Genomic DNA, 16,347 nt, shown 5'->3' on the forward strand with positions numbered 1-16,347 from the left:
AGGTCCTTGGCCGATCGTGGCCGATCAGGGCAGTGAAGGGTCAGGGGTGACTGCACACTGCCTCACTTTTTCACTGCTTTCTACAGCGGTAATGCCTTTGCAGAAGGGGCCTGTACAAGTGATGTTGTCCTGCGCTATGGGAAAGTGACATTTATCCACTGACATTAACCAAATTACTTGCGCTGTTCAACGCACATACATGCAGAGAAATAATTTTATATTTTTTGGGGAAGGTGTAGAGGGTTCTGCTGATGATTCTTTTAAGCTGTCTGCTACTCTTGCTTTTACATAGAGTCTTTCCTGCCCAGGAATGTTTTACGGCCTACTGTATGTCCCTCCCTTACAACGAAAAATCTGTTGAAAGCACAGAGGTACATAGGAATGGATCTGTTAAAAAATGAAACAGAAAGCCTGGAACATGTCGGAACTGGTAGTGTTTGGATTTAGCACATTTGACTGTGAGTCAGTTTATTGTATCAGTTGACCCACTGACCCCCTTACCTCCTGTGTAATACTTTTGCTCTCGGTAGGGTTGTCCAAAGTTCCCTTCTTAAGTGGCTTTCTTATAAAAAATACTAGACCTGCTTTTTGTGGCACACAAGCCTCATATCCCGTTGCAGTTGATAAACTCACATCTTCTCCCACCAGTACAAGCTGTAAAGGAATTCCAGGGCTTATCCAAACAAACTAGACGTGGGTCAAGGTTGAGCAATCCTTAAATCAGCAGCAAAGTTAAAATTGAAATCAGCCTCAGAATCTTTTAAAGGACGGTCCAACATCTGTTGCTTACAGGGCTCAATCGGACACCCTCTGGTGCTGACGCCTTACCCACCTCCTGTTCTTGCCTTGTCCTTGATACAGCCATGGGCCCACATACACTCAGAGGTACAGAGTTTTTCTCATGTCTATGGGTCTATTGTGATGCTCTCAGGCTTGCATCACCCAGCCATTGTGATGGGGAGGGGGTGTCATTTTGCAAGCACCCTGGAGCATTAATCTTTCTATCTTTAAATATAATTGGCATTAAACTAAAACCCTTAAGGACCAGATCAATACAGCAGCAACGAATGCTTATTCATTGTTGTTTGCCTCTTCATTTCATACCACCCGATATCTAAATGGTGTTTGGACTTTCTGCCCTCTGACATAAGGACATTTGGAATGGCAAACCTTTGACCTGAGATCCTAATGAATGGTTTGATTGACTCTCCCTTTGCGCTTGCTTCTGCAACACATGTACTAATATTGGAATGATAATGGGAAAATTAAATTGGCCCCTGCTCTAAAGGATGACACGCACATTCGTAAAGCATTCACTATTTTTGGCACATGACAGGACAGAAACTTTCTTAATTTGCAAGTCTTTATTTTTTAATAGATCTTTTTTAATGAAGATTGAAATTGTATGTTCATTCATATTACACGACAACACAATACATTTTGCGCCAAATTCAACACTAATGCCTCAGGAGCCTTTTACTTGTGAATCCTCTTGACTGAATGAACAGCCACGTCCCCTTGAATTTCTTGACTTGTACTTTTAGAAGTGGCATGCTTCTTTTGTTTTTTTTATCCCATTCTACCAAACTCAGTATTATCACTTTCCCCCTTGTTCTGCACTCCAGCGTAAACTGCTTTGAGGTGATATTTGCAAAGATCGCTCTGAACTACAGCTTTACTTGCTTCTGGGCCTTCATCTTTAATTGGAGCTGAGCAGTGTACTCCGGACGTGGCTGCTTATAGTTGGTTGATTTCTTTTTTGATTTCTGTAACTTTCAAACAGTCCCATTGTGAAATACCATTGTCACAATGTGCTGCAGTGCATGAAAACTTAAAATTAATGGGAGGATTGAGGGAGAGGGAGAGGGGGGAAGAGAGAGGGCGGGAGGGTGGGAAGGAGTGAGTGAGTGAGGGAGGGAGGGAGGGAGGGAGGGAAGGAGGGAGGGAGGAGAGAGACAGAGAGAGAAAACAAAGAAAATATGGTATTTGGTGGCTATGTATTTGCATGGAAAAGATTTTAGGCTTTTAATCAAGGGGAAAGGGGCTCTGTGGCTGGTATCTCAGCCTGTTGATGCTTTGTTGAGTTGCTTGGAACATGCAAGGAAGGAGACCTGAAGCACTCCCGACCAGGTTGCATGTCTCCAAGTTACTGAAATCCCACAGACCTCCTCCCTGTGCCACAAAGTTCTGGGCACTGAGCTCTGCAGTTGTTTCCCACAGGTCGCCAAGTGCCCCAGATTTACTTTCTCATAGTTGCTAGTTACTGCTACCCCACCTCGACCACTATATTTTCCCCAGATACTTGCTACTGTGGAGTAAGCAGGGCTAAGAGAGAGGGAGAGGGGGTGTGCCTATGCAAATCATCTGCCAGTATGCTTCCTGGGAGGTCATTCCATCTCACAAGCTGACACCTGGGCTGTGGCAGGTAATTTGGAGAACAGACATATTCGGACAGGCCACAGAGCAAAGGCTGGGCCGTTGATTGAGGATCCATTTAGCCATGTCTCCCTAAGTTACCGAGGTCCAGAAAAATTCCACCCTCAGCTCTTATAGAGAGGTCCTTGGCCGATCGTGGCCGATCAGGGCAGTGAAGGGTCAGGGGTGACTGCACTGCCTCACTTTTTCACTGCTTTCTACAGCGGTAATGCCTTTGCAGAAGGGGCCTGTACAAGTGATGTTGTCCTGCGCTATGGGAAAGTGACATTTATCCACTGACATTAACCAAATTACTTGCGCTGTTCAACGCACATACATGCAGAGAAATAATTTTATATTTTTTGGGGAAGGTGTAGAGGGTTCTGCTGATGAATCTTTTAAGCTGTCTGCTACTCTTGCTTTTACATAGAGTCTTTCCTGCCCAGGAATGTTTTACGGCCTACTGTATGTCCCTCCCTTACAACGAAAAATCTGTTGAAAGCACAGAGGTACATAGGAATGGATCTGTTAAAAAATGAAACAGAAAGCCTGGAACATGTCGGAACTGGTAGTGTTTGGATTTAGCACATTTGACTGTGAGTCAGTTTATTGTATCAGTTGACCCACTGACCCCCCTTACCTCCTGTGTAATACTTTTGCTCTCGGTAGGGTTGTCCAAAGTTCCCTTCTTAAAGTGGCTTTCTTATAAAAAATACTAGACCTGCTTTTTGTGGCACACAAGCCTCATATCCCGTTGCAGTTGATAAACTCACATCATCTCCCACCAGTACAAGCTGTAAAGGAATTCCAGGGCTTATCCAAACAAACTAGACGTGGGTCAAGGTTGAGCAATCCTTAAATCAGCAGCAAAGTTAAAATTGAAATCAGCCTCAGAATCTTTTAAAGGACGGTCCAACATCTGTTGCTTACAGGGCTCAATCGGACACCCTCTGGTGCTGACGCCTTACCCACCTCCTGTTCTTGCCTTGTCCTTGATACAGCCATGGGCCCACATACACTCAGATGTACAGAGTTTTTCTCATGTCTATGGGTCTATTGTGATGCTCTCAGGCTTGCATCACCCAGCCATTGTGATGGGGAGGGGGTGTCATTTTGCAAGCACCCTGGAGCATTAATCTTTCTATCTTTAAATATAATTGGCATTAAACTAAAACCCTTAAGGACCAGATCAATACAGCAGCAACAAATGCTTATTCATTGTTGTTTGCCTCTTCATTTCATACCACCCGATATCTAAATGATGTTTGGACTTTCTGCCCTCTGACATAAGGACATTTGGAATGGCAAACCTTTGACCTGAGATCCTAATGAATGGTTTGATTGACTCTCCCTTTGCGCTTGCTTCTGCAACACATGTACTAATATTGGAATGATAATGGGAAAATTAAATTGGCCCCTGCTCTAAAGGATGACACGCACATTCGTAAAGCATTCACTATTTTTGGCACATGACAGGACAGAAACTTTCTTAATTTGCAAGTCTTTATTTTTTAATAGATCTTTTTTAATGAAGATTGAAATTGTATGTTCATTCATATTACACGACAACACAATACATTTTGCGCCAAATTCAACACTAATGCCTCAGGAGCCTTTTACTTGTGAATCCTCTTGACTGAATGAACAGCCACGTCCCCTTGAATTTCTTGACTTGTACTTTTAGAAGTGGCATGCTTCTTTTGTTTTTTTTATCCCATTCTACCAAACTCAGTATTATCACTTTCCCCCTTGTTCTGCACTCCAGCGTAAACTGCTTTGAGGTGATATTTGCAAAGATCGCTCTGAACTACAGCTTTACTTGCTTCTGGGCCTTAATCTTTAATTGGAGCTGAGCAGTGTACTCCGGACTTGGCTGCTTATAGTTGGTTGATTTCTTTTTTGATTTCTGTAACTTTCAAACAGTCCCATTGTGAAATACCATTGTCACAATGTGCTGCAGTGCATGAAAATTTAAATTTAATGGGAGGATTGAGGGAGAGGGAGAGGGGGGGAGAGAGAGGGCGGGAGGGTGGGAAGGAGTGAGTGAGTGAGGGAGGGAGGGAGGGAAGGAGGGAGGGAGGAGAGAGACAGAGAGAGAGAAAACAAAGAAAATATGGTATTTGGTGGCTATGTATTTGCATGGAAAAGATTTTAGGCTTTTAATCAAGGGGAAAGGGGCTCTGTGGCTGGTATCTCAGCCTGTTGATGCTTTGTTGAGTTGCTTGGAACATGCAAGGAAGGAGACCTGAAGCACTCCCGACCAGGTTGCATGTCTCCAAGTTACTGAAATCCCACAGACCTCCTCCCTGTGCCACAAAGTTCTGGGCACTGAGCTCTGCAGTTGTTTCCCACAGGTCGCCAAGTGCCCCAGATTTACTTTCTCATAGTTGCTAGTTACTGCTACCCCACCTCGACCACTATATTTTCCCCAGATACTTGCTACTGTGGAGTAAGCAGGGCTAAGAGAGAGGGAGAGGGGGTGTGCCTATGCAAATCATCTGCCAGTATGCTTCCTGGGAGGTCATTCCATCTCACCAGCTGACACCTGGGCAGTGGCAGGTAATTTGGAGAACAGACATATACGGACAGGCCACAGAGCAAAGGCTGAGCCGTTGATTGAGGATCCCTCTAGCCATGTCTCCGTAAGTTACCGAGGCCCAGAAAATTCCACCCTCAGCTCTCATAGAGAGGTCCTTGGCCGATCGTGGCCGATCAGGGCAGTGAAGGGTCAGGGGTGACTGCACACTGCCTCACTTTTTCACTGCTTTCTACAGCGGTAATGCCTTTGCAGAAGGGGCCTGTACAAGTGATGTTGTCCTGCGCTATGGGAAAGTGACATTTATCCACTGACATTAACCAAATTACTTGCGCTGTTCAATGCACATACATGCATAGAAATCATGTTGTGTTTTTTTGGGGAACGTCTAGAGGGTCCTGCTGATGATTTATTAAGCTGTCTGCTACTCTTGCTTTTACATAGTCCTCCCTGCCCAGGCATGTTTAAGTCATACTGTATGTCCCTCCATTACAATGAAAACTCTGTTGAAAGCACAGAGGTACATAGGAATGGATCTGTTAAGAAATGAAACAAAAAGCCTGGAAAAATGTGGAAACGGGTAGGATTTGGACTTACAATTAACTAACAGTTAGATGTGCTATCCCTTGACCCACTGACCCCCTTTCCTTTTGTGTAATCCTTTTTTTCTCAGTAGGGTTTTCCAAAGTGGATTTCATATAAAAGATCCTAGACCTGCATTCTCTGGCACACATGCCTCATATCCCGTTGCTCTTGATAAACTCACATCATCTCTCACCAATATAAGCTGTAAAAGATTTTCAGGGCTTAGCCAAGCAAACTAGACGCGGGTCGAAGGTTGAGCAATCCTTTAATCAGCAGCAAAGTTAACATTGAAATCAGCCTCAGAATCTCTTAAAGGATGGTCCAATATCTGTTGCTGGCAGCGCGCAATGGGGCAGCCTGGGTGCTGACACCTTAAGCCATCTCCTGTTCTTGCCTTGTCCTTGATCCAGCCATGGGCCCACATACACTCAGAGGTACAGAGTGTTTCTCATGTCTATGGTTCTTCTGTGATGCTCTTACGCTTGCATCACACAGCCATCGTGATGGGGAGGGGGTGTCGATTTGCAAGCACCCTTGAGCATGAATCTTTTTATCTTTAAATATAATTGGCATTAAACCAAACCCTTTAGGACCAGATCAATACAGCAGCAAAGAATGCTGATGAATTGCTGTTTGCCGCTTAATCCCATAACATCCGACATCTAAATGGGGTTTGGTCAAATGTTTGCCATAACAAATGTCCTTATGTCAAAGAGCAGAAAGTCCAGAGGTCCTAATCAATGGTTTGGTTGGCTCTCCCTTTGCGCTTGCCTTAAGGCGTCAGCACCAGAGGCTGCCCGATTGCGCCCTGCAAGCAACCAGTGTTGGCCCATCCTTTAAGAGATTCTGAGGCTGATTTCAATGTTATTTTTGCTGCTGATTTAAGGATTGCTCAACCTTCAGCCCACGTCTAGTTTCCTTGGCTATGCCCTTGACATCTTTTACAGCTTGTATTGGTGGGAGATGATGTGAGTTTATCAAGAGCAACGGGATATGAGGCATGTGGGCCATAAAAAACAGGTCTAGGATCATTTTTATAAGAAAGTCTCTTTAAGTAGGGAACTTTGGACAACCCTGCTGAGAGCGAAAGGATTACACAAAAGGTAGGGGGGTCAGTGGGTCAAGGGATAGCACATCTGACTGTGAATCAGTTTATTGTAAGTCCAAATCCTACCTGTTTCAACATGTTTCCAGGCTTTTTGTTTCATTTCTTAACTGAACTTAACTTCCTATGTACCTCAGCAAAACATGTACTAATATTGGAATGAAAATGGGAAAATTGAATTGGCCCCTGCTTCAAAGGATGACACGCACATTCGTAAAGCATTCACTATTTTTGGCACACGACAGGACAGAAACTTTCTTAATCTGCAAGTCTTTATTTTTTAATACATCTTTTTTAATGAAGATTGAAATTGTATGTTCATACATATTACACGACAACACAATACATTTTGCGCCAAATTCAACACTAATGCCTCGGGAGCCGTTTACTTGTGAGTCCTATTGACTGAATGAACAGCCCCACCACCTTCAATTTCTTGACTTGTACTTTTAGAAGTGGCACGCTGCTTTTGTTTTTTTATCCCATTCTACCAAACTCGGTATTATCACTTTTCCCCCTTGTTGTGCACTCCAGCGTAAACTGCTTTAAGGTGCTATTTGCAAACATCGCTCTGAACTACAGCTTTACTTGCTTCTAGGCCTTAATCTTTAATTGTGGCTGAGCAGTGTACTCCGGATTTGGCTGCTTTTAGTTGGTTGATTCTTTTTTGATTTCTGTAACTTTCAAACAGTCCCATTGTGAATTACCATTGTCGCAATGTGCTGCAGTGCAGGGAAACTTAAAAGTAATGGTAGGGAGAGGACGAGGGAGAGGGAGGGGGGTTGTGGGTGGTGGAAAGGAGGGAGGGAGGGAGGAGAGAGAGAAAAAAAAGAAAATATGGTATTCGGGGGCTATGTGTTTGCATGGAAAAGATTTTAGGCTTTTAATCAAGTGGAAAGGGGCTCTGTGGCTGGTATCTCAGCCTGTTGATGCTTTGTTGAGTTGCTTGGAACATGCAAGGAAGGAGACCTGAAGCACTCCCGACCAGGTTGCATGTCTCCAAGTTACTGAAATCCCACAGACCTCCTCCCTGTGCCACAAAGTTCTGGGCACTGAGCTCTGCAGTTGTTTCCCACAGGTCGCCAAGTGCCCCAGATTTACTTTCTCATAGTTGCTAGTTACTGCTACCCCACCTCGACCACTATATTTTCCCCAGATACTTGCTACTGTGGAGTAAGCAGGGCTAAGAGAGAGGGAGAGGGGGTGTGCCTATGCAAATCATCTGCCAGTATGCTTCCTGGGAGGTCATTCCATCTCACAAGCTGACACCTGGGCAGTGGCAGGTAATTTGGAGAACAGACATATTCGGACAGGCCACAGAGCAAAGGCTGGGCCGTTGATTGAGGATCCATTTAGCCATGTCTCCCTTAGTTACCGAGGTCCAGAAAAATTCCACCCTCAGCTCTTATAGAGAGGTCCTTGGCCGATCGTGGCCGATCAGGGCAGTGAAGGGTCAGGGGTGACTGCACACTGCCTCACTTTTTCACTGCTTTCTACAGCGGTAATGCCTTTGCAGAAGGGGCCTGTACAAGTGATGTTGTCCTGCGCTATGGGAAAGTGACATTTATCCACTGACATTAACCAAATTACTTGCGCTGTTCAACGCACATACATGCAGAGAAATAATTTTATATTTTTTGGGGAAGGTGTAGAGGGTTCTGCTGATGAATCTTTTAAGCTGTCTGCTACTCTTGCTTTTACATAGAGTCTTTCCTGCCCAGGAATGTTTTACGGCCTACTGTATGTCCCTCCCTTACAACGAAAAATCTGTTGAAAGCACAGAGGTACATAGGAATGGATCTGTTAAAAAATGAAACAGAAAGCCTGGAACATGTCGAAACTGGTAGTGTTTGGATTTAGCACATTTGACTGTGAGTCAGTTTATTGTATCAGTTGACCCACTGACCCCCTTACCTCCTGTGTAATACTTTTGCTCTCGGTAGGGTTGTCCAAAGTTCCCTTCTTAAGTGGCTTTCTTATAAAAAATACTAGACCTGCTTTTTGTGGCACACAAGCCTCATATCCCGTTGCAGTTGATAAACTCACATCATCTCCCACCAGTACAAGCTGTAAAGGAATTCCAGGGCTTATCCAAACAAACTAGACGTGGGTCAAGGTTGAGCAATCCTTAAATCAGCAGCAAAGTTAAAATTGAAATCAGCCTCAGAATCTTTTAAAGGACGGTCCAACATCTGTTGCTTACAGGGCTCAATCGGACACCCTCTGGTGCTGACGCCTTACCCACCTCCTGTTCTTGCCTTGTCCTTGATACAGCCATGGGCCCACATACACTCAGAGGTACAGAGTTTTTCTCATGTCTATGGGTCTATTGTGATGCTCTCAGGCTTGCATCACCCAGCCATTGTGATGGGGAGGGGGTGTCATTTTGCAAGCACCCTGGAGCATTAATCTTTCTATCTTTAAATATAATTGGCATTAAACTAAAACCCTTAAGGACCAGATCAATACAGCAGCAACGAATGCTTATTCATTGTTGTTTGCCTCTTCATTTCATACCACCCGATATCTAAATGGTGTTTGGACTTTCTGCCCTCTGACATAAGGACATTTGGAATGGCAAACCTTTGACCTGAGATCCTTAATGAATGGTTTGATTGACTCTCCCTTTGCGCTTGCTTCTGCAACACATGTACTAATATTGGAATGATAATGGGAAAATTAAATTGGCCCCTGCTCTAAAGGATGACACGCACATTCGTAAAGCATTCACTATTTTTGGCACATGACAGGACAGAAACTTTCTTAATTTGCAAGTCTTTATTTTTTAATAGATCTTTTTTAATGAAGATTGAAATTGTATGTTCATTCATATTACACGACAACACAATACATTTTGCGCCAAATTCAACACTAATGCCTCAGGAGCCTTTTACTTGTGAATCCTCTTGACTGAATGAACAGCCACGTCCCCTTGAATTTCTTGACTTGTACTTTTAGAAGTGGCATGCTTCTTTTGTTTTTTTTATCCCATTCTACCAAACTCAGTATTATCACTTTCCCCCTTGTTCTGCACTCCAGCGTAAACTGCTTTGAGGTGATATTTGCAAAGATCGCTCTGAACTACAGCTTTACTTGCTTCTGGGCCTTAATCTTTAATTGGAGCTGAGCAGTGTACTCCGGACGTGGCTGCTTATAGTTGGTTGATTTCTTTTTTGATTTCTGTAACTTTCAAACAGTCCCATTGTGAAATACCATTGTCACAATGTGCTGCAGTGCATGAAAACTTAAAATTAATGGGAGGATTGAGGGAGAGGGAGAGGGGGGAAGAGAGAGGGCGGGAGGGTGGGAAGGAGTGAGTGAGTGAGGGAGGGAGGGAGGGAGGGAAGGAGGGAGGGAGGAGAGAGACAGAGAGAGAGAAAACAAAGAAAATATGGTATTTGGTGGCTATGTATTTGCATGGAAAAGATTTTAGGCTTTTAATCAAGGGGAAAGGGGCTCTGTGGCTGGTATCTCAGCCTGTTGATGCTTTGTTGAGTTGCTTGGAACATGCAAGGAAGGAGACCTGAAGCACTCCCGACCAGGTTGCATGTCTCCAAGTTACTGAAATCCCACAGACCTCCTCCCTGTGCCACAAAGTTCTGGGCACTGAGCTCTGCAGTTGTTTCCCACAGGTCGCGAAGTGCCCCAGATTTACTTTCTCATAGTTGCTAGTTACTGCTACCCCACCTCGACCACTATATTTTCCCCAGATACTTGCTACTGTGGAGTAAGCAGGGCTAAGAGAGAGGGAGAGGGGGTGTGCCTATGCAAATCATCTGCCAGTATGCTTCCTGGGAGGTCATTCCATCTCACAAGCTGACACCTGGGCAGTGGCAGGTAATTTGGAGAACAGACATATTCGGACAGGCCGCAGAGCAAAGGCTGGGCCGTTGATTGAGGATCCATTTAGCCATGTCTCCCTTAGTTACCGAGGTCCAGAAAAATTCCACCCTCAGCTCTTATAGAGAGGTCCTTGGCCGATCGTGGCCGATCAGGGCAGTGAAGGGTCAGGGGTGACTGCACACTGCCTCACTTTTTCACTGCTTTCTACAGCGGTAATGCCTTTGCAGAAGGGGCCTGTACAAGTGATGTTGTCCTGCGCTATGGGAAAGTGACATTTATCCACTGACATTAACCAAATTACTTGCGCTGTTCAACGCACATACATGCAGAGAAATAATTTTATATTTTTTGGGGAAGGTGTAGAGGGTTCTGCTGATGATTCTTTTAAGCTGTCTGCTACTCTTGCTTTTACATAGAGTCTTTCCTGCCCAGGAATGTTTAACGGCCTACTGTATGTCCCTCCCTTACAACGAAAAATCTGTTGAAAGCACAGAGGTACATAGGAATGGATCTGTTAAAAAATGAAACAGAAAGCCTGGAACATGTCGAAACTGGTAGTGTTTGGATTTAGCACATTTGACTGTGAGTCAGTTTATTGTATCAGTTGACCCACTGACCCCCTTACCTCCTGTGTAATACTTTTGCTCTCGGTAGGGTTGTCCAAAGTTCCCTTCTTAAGTGGCTTTCTTATAAAAAATACTAGACCTGCTTTTTGTGGCACACAAGCCTCATATCCCGTTGCAGTTGATAAACTCACATCATCTCCCACCAGTACAAGCTGTAAAGGAATTCCAGGGCTTATCCAAACAAACTAGACGTGGGTCAAGGTTGAGCAATCCTTAAATCAGCAGCAAAGTTAAAATTGAAATCAGCCTCAGAATCTTTTAAAGGACGGTCCAACATCTGTTGCTTACAGGGCTCAATCGGACACCCTCTGGTGCTGACGCCTTACCCACCTCCTGTTCTTGCCTTGTCCTTGATACAGCCATGGGCCCACATACACTCAGAGGTACGGAGTTTTTCTCATGTCTATGGGTCTATTGTGATGCTCTCAGGCTTGCATCACCCAGCCATTGTGATGGGGAGGGGGTGTCATTTTGCAAGCACCCTGGAGCATTAATCTTTCTATCTTTAAATATAATTGGCATTAAACTAAAACCCTTAAGGACCAGATCAATACAGCAGCAACGAATGCTTATTCATTGTTGTTTGCCTCTTCATTTCATACCACCCGATATCTAAATGGTGTTTGGACTTTCTGCCCTCTGACATAAGGACATTTGGAATGGCAAACCTTTGACCTGAGATCCTAATGAATGGTTTGATTGACTCTCCCTTTGCGCTTGCTTCTGCAACACATGTACTAATATTGGAATGATAATGGGAAAATTAAATTGGCCCCTGCTCTAAAGGATGACACGCACATTCGTAAAGCATTCACTATTTTTGGCACATGACAGGACAGAAACTTTCTTAATTTGCAAGTCTTTATTTTTTAATAGATCTTTTTTAATGAAGATTGAAATTGTATGTTCATTCATATTACACGACAACACAATACATTTTGCGCCAAATTCAACACTAATGCCTCAGGAGCCTTTTACTTGTGAATCCTCTTGACTGAATGAACAGCCACGTCCCCTTGAATTTCTTGACTTGTACTTTTAGAAGTGGCATGCTTCTTTTGTTTTTTTTATCCCATTCTACCAAACTCAGTATTATCACTTTCCCCCTTGTTCTGCACTCCAGCGTAAACTGCTTTGAGGTGATATTTGCAAAGATCGCTCTGAACTACAGCTTTACTTGCTTCTGGGCCTTAATCTTTAATTGGAGCTGAGCAGTGTACTCCGGACGTGGCTGCTTATAGTTGGTTGATTTCTTTTTTGATTTCTGTAACTTTCAAACAGTCCCATTGTGAAATACCATTGTCACAATGTGCTGCAGTGCATGAAAACTTAAAATTAATGGGAGGATTGAGGGAGAGGGAGAGGGGGGAAGAGAGAGGGCGGGAGGGTGGGAAGGAGTGAGTGAGTGAGGGAGGGAGGGAGGGAGGGAAGGAGGGAGGGAGGAGAGAGACAGAGAGAGAGAAAACAAAGAAAATATGGTATTTGGTGGCTATGTATTTGCATGGAAAAGATTTTAGGCTTTTAATCAAGGGGAAAGGGGCTCTGTGGCTGGTATCTCAGCCTGTTGATGCTTTGTTGAGTTGCTTGGAACATGCAAGGAAGGAGACCTGAAGCACTCCCGACCAGGTTGCATGTCTCCAAGTTACTGAAATCCCACAGACCTCCTCCCTGTGCCACAAAGTTCTGGGCACTGAGCTCTGCAGTTGTTTCCCACAGGTCGCCAAGTGCCCCAGATTTACTTTCTCATAGTTGCTAGTTACTGCTACCCCACCTCGACCACTATATTTTCCCCAGATACTTGCTACTGTGGAGTAAGCAGGGCTAAGAGAGAGGGAGAGGGGGTGTGCCTATGCAAATCATCTGCCAGTATGCTTCCTGGGAGGTCATTCCATCTCACAAGCTGACACCTGGGCTGTGGCAGGTAATTTGGAGAACAGACATATTCGGACAGGCCACAGAGCAAAGGCTGGGCCGTTGATTGAGGATCCATTTAGCCATGTCTCCCTTAGTTACCGAGGTCCAGAAAAATTCCACCCTCAGCTCTTATAGAGAGGTCCTTGGCCGATCGTGGCCGATCAGGGCAGTGAAGGGTCAGGGGTGACTGCACACTGCCTCACTTTTTCACTGCTTTCTACAGCGGTAATGCCTTTGCAGAAGGGGCCTGTACAAGTGATGTTGTCCTGCGCTATGGGAAAGTGACATTTATCCACTGACATTAACCAAATTACTTGCGCTGTTCAACGCACATACATGCAGAGAAATAATTTTATATTTTTTGGGGAAGGTGTAGAGGGTTCTGCTGATGATTCTTTTAAGCTGTCTGCTACTCTTGCTTTTACATAGAGTCTTTCCTGCCCAGGAATGTTTTACGGCCTACTGTATGTCCCTCCCTTACAACGAAAAATCTGTTGAAAGCATCGAGGTACATAGGAATGGATCTGTTAAAAAATGAAACAGAAAGCCTGGAACATGTCGAAACTGGTAGTGTTTGGATTTAGCACATTTGACTGTGAGTCAGTTTATTGTATCAGTTGACCCACTGACCCCCTTACCTCCTGTGTAATACTTTTGCTCTCGGTAGGGTTGTCCAAAGTTCCCTTCTTAAGTGGCTTTCTTATAAAAAATACTAGACCTGCTTTTTGTGGCACACAAGCCTCATATCCCGTTGCAGTTGATAAACTCACATCATCTCCCACCAGTACAAGCTGTAAAGGAATTCCAGGGCTTATCCAAACAAACTAGACGTGGGTCAAGGTTGAGCAATCCTTAAATCAGCAGCAAAGTTAAAATTGAAATCAGCCTCAGAATCTTTTAAAGGACGGTCCAACATCTGTTGCTTACAGGGCTCAATCGGACACCCTCTGGTGCTGACCCCTTACCCACCTCCTGTTCTTGCCTTGTCCTTTATACAGCCATGGGCCCACATACACTCAGAGGTACAGAGTTTTTCTCATGTCTATGGGTCTATTGTGATGCTCTCAGGCTTGCATCACCCAGCCATTGTGATGGGGAGGGGGTGTCATTTTGCAAGCACCCTGGAGCATTAATCTTTCTATCTTTAAATATAATTGGCATTAAACTAAAACCCTTAAGGACCAGATCAATACAGCAGCAACGAATGCTTATTCATTGTTGTTTGCCTCTTCATTTCATACCACCCGATATCTAAATGGTGTTTGGACTTTCTGCCCTCTGACATAAGGACATTTGGAATGGCAAACCTTTGACCTGAGATCCTAATGAATGGTTTGATTGACTCTCCCTTTGCGCTTGCTTCTGCAACACATGTACTAATATTGGAATGATAATGGGAAAATTAAATTGGCCCCTGCTCTAAAGGATGACACGCACATTCGTAAAGCATTCACTATTTTTGGCACATGACAGGACAGAAACTTTCTTAATTTGCAAGTCTTTATTTTTTAATAGATCTTTTTTAATGAAGATTGAAATTGTATGTTCATTCATATTACACGACAACACAATACATTTTGCGCCAAATTCAACACTAATGCCTCAGGAGCCTTTTACTTGTGAATCCTCTTGACTGAATGAACAGCCACGTCCCCTTGAATTTCTTGACTTGTACTTTTAGAAGTGGCATGCTTCTTTTGTTTTTTTTATCCCATTCTACCAAACTCAGTATTATCACTTTCCCCCTTGTTCTGCACTCCAGCGTAAACTGCTTTGAGGTGATATTTGCAAAGATCGCTCTGAACTACAGCTTTACTTGCTTCTGGGCCTTAATCTTTAATTGGAGCTGAGCAGTGTACTCCGGACGTGGCTGCTTATAGTTGGTTGATTTCTTTTTTGATTTCTGTAACTTTCAAACAGTCCCATTGTGAAATACCATTGTCACAATGTGCTGCAGTGCATGAAAACTTAAAATTAATGGGAGGATTGAGGGAGAGGGAGAGGGGGGAAGAGAGAGGGCGGGAGGGTGGGAAGGAGTGAGTGAGTGAGGGAGGGAGGGAGGGAAGGAGGGAGGGAGGAGAGAGACAGAGAGAGAGAAAACAAAGAAAATATGGTATTTGGTGGCTATGTATTTGCATGGAAAAGATTTTAGGCTTTTAATCAAGGGGAAAGGGGCTCTGTGGCTGGTATCTCAGCCTGTTGATGCTTTGTTGAGTTGCTTGGAACATGCAAGGAAGGAGACCTGAAGCACTCCCGACCAGGTTGCATGTCTCCAAGTTACTGAAATCCCACAGACCTCCTCCCTGTGCCACAAAGTTCTGGGCACTGAGCTCTGCAGTTGTTTCCCACAGGTCGCGAAGTGCCCCAGATTTACTTTCTCATAGTTGCTAGTTACTGCTACCCCACCTCGACCACTATATTTTCCCCAGATACTTGCTACTGTGGAGTAAGCAGGGCTAAGAGAGAGGGAGAGGGGGTGTGCCTATGCAAATCATCTGCCAGTATGCTTCCTGGGAGGTCATTCCATCTCACAAGCTGACACCTGGGCAGTGGCAGGTAATTTGGAGAACAGACATATTCGGACAGGCCGCAGAGCAAAGGCTGGGCCGTTGATTGAGGATCCATTTAGCCATGTCTCCCTTAGTTACCGAGGTCCAGAAAAATTCCACCCTCAGCTCTTATAGAGAGGTCCTTGGCCGATCGTGGCCGATCAGGGCAGTGAAGGGTCAGGGGTGACTGCACACTGCCTCACTTTTTCACTGCTTTCTACAGCGGTAATGCCTTTGCAGAAGGGGCCTGTACAAGTGATGTTGTCCTGCGCTATGGGAAAGTGACATTTATCCACTGACATTAACCAAATTACTTGCGCTGTTCAACGCACATACATGCAGAGAAATAATTTTATATTTTTTGGGGAAGGTGTAGAGGGTTCTGCTGATGATTCTTTTAAGCTGTCTGCTACTCTTGCTTTTACATAGAGTCTTTCCTGCCCAGGAATGTTTAACGGCCTACTGTATGTCCCTCCCTTACAAAGAAAAATCTGTTGAAAGCACAGAGGTACATAGGAATGGATCTGTTATAAAATGAAACAGAAAGCCTGGAACATGTCGAAACTGGTAGTGTTTGGATTTAGCACATTTGACTGTGAGTCAGTTTATTGTATCAGTTGACCCACTGACCCCCTTACCTCCTGTGTAATACTTTTGCTCTCGGTAGGGTTGTCCAAAGTTCCCTTCTTAAGTGGCTTTCTTATAAAAAATACTAGACCTGCTTTTTGTGGCACACAAGCCTCATATCCCGTTGCAGTTGATAAACTCACATCA

At 44.3% G+C, this 16,347-nt stretch overlaps 5 non-coding genes across 5 annotated transcripts; all 5 read left to right on the plus strand.

Moving 5' to 3' along the window:
- The first annotated feature begins 1,217 nt into the window (after positions 1 to 1,217).
- LOC138567932 (U6 spliceosomal RNA) lies at positions 1,218 to 1,324 on the plus strand. The gene has a single exon (XR_011302310.1). It is a non-coding gene; the product is annotated as a U6 spliceosomal RNA (small nuclear RNA).
- Positions 1,325 to 3,772: 2,448 nt separating this feature from the next.
- LOC138567933 (U6 spliceosomal RNA) lies at positions 3,773 to 3,879 on the plus strand. The gene has a single exon (XR_011302311.1). It is a non-coding gene; the product is annotated as a U6 spliceosomal RNA (small nuclear RNA).
- A 5,393-nt stretch (positions 3,880 to 9,272) lies between these two features.
- On the plus strand, positions 9,273 to 9,379 carry LOC138567934 (U6 spliceosomal RNA). Its single transcript, XR_011302312.1, has one exon. It is a non-coding gene; the product is annotated as a U6 spliceosomal RNA (small nuclear RNA).
- A 2,446-nt stretch (positions 9,380 to 11,825) lies between these two features.
- Positions 11,826 to 11,932, plus strand: LOC138567935 (U6 spliceosomal RNA). The gene has a single exon (XR_011302313.1). It is a non-coding gene; the product is annotated as a U6 spliceosomal RNA (small nuclear RNA).
- A 2,446-nt stretch (positions 11,933 to 14,378) lies between these two features.
- LOC138567936 (U6 spliceosomal RNA) lies at positions 14,379 to 14,485 on the plus strand. The gene has a single exon (XR_011302314.1). It is a non-coding gene; the product is annotated as a U6 spliceosomal RNA (small nuclear RNA).
- Positions 14,486 to 16,347: the final 1,862 nt, after the last annotated feature.

This window comes from Ambystoma mexicanum, chromosome 2p (assembly GCF_040938575.1).
Source record: "Ambystoma mexicanum isolate Mex_15411 chromosome 2p, UKY_AmexF1_1, whole genome shotgun sequence".
In the NCBI taxonomy this organism is placed as follows: domain Eukaryota; kingdom Metazoa; phylum Chordata; class Amphibia; order Caudata; family Ambystomatidae; genus Ambystoma; species Ambystoma mexicanum.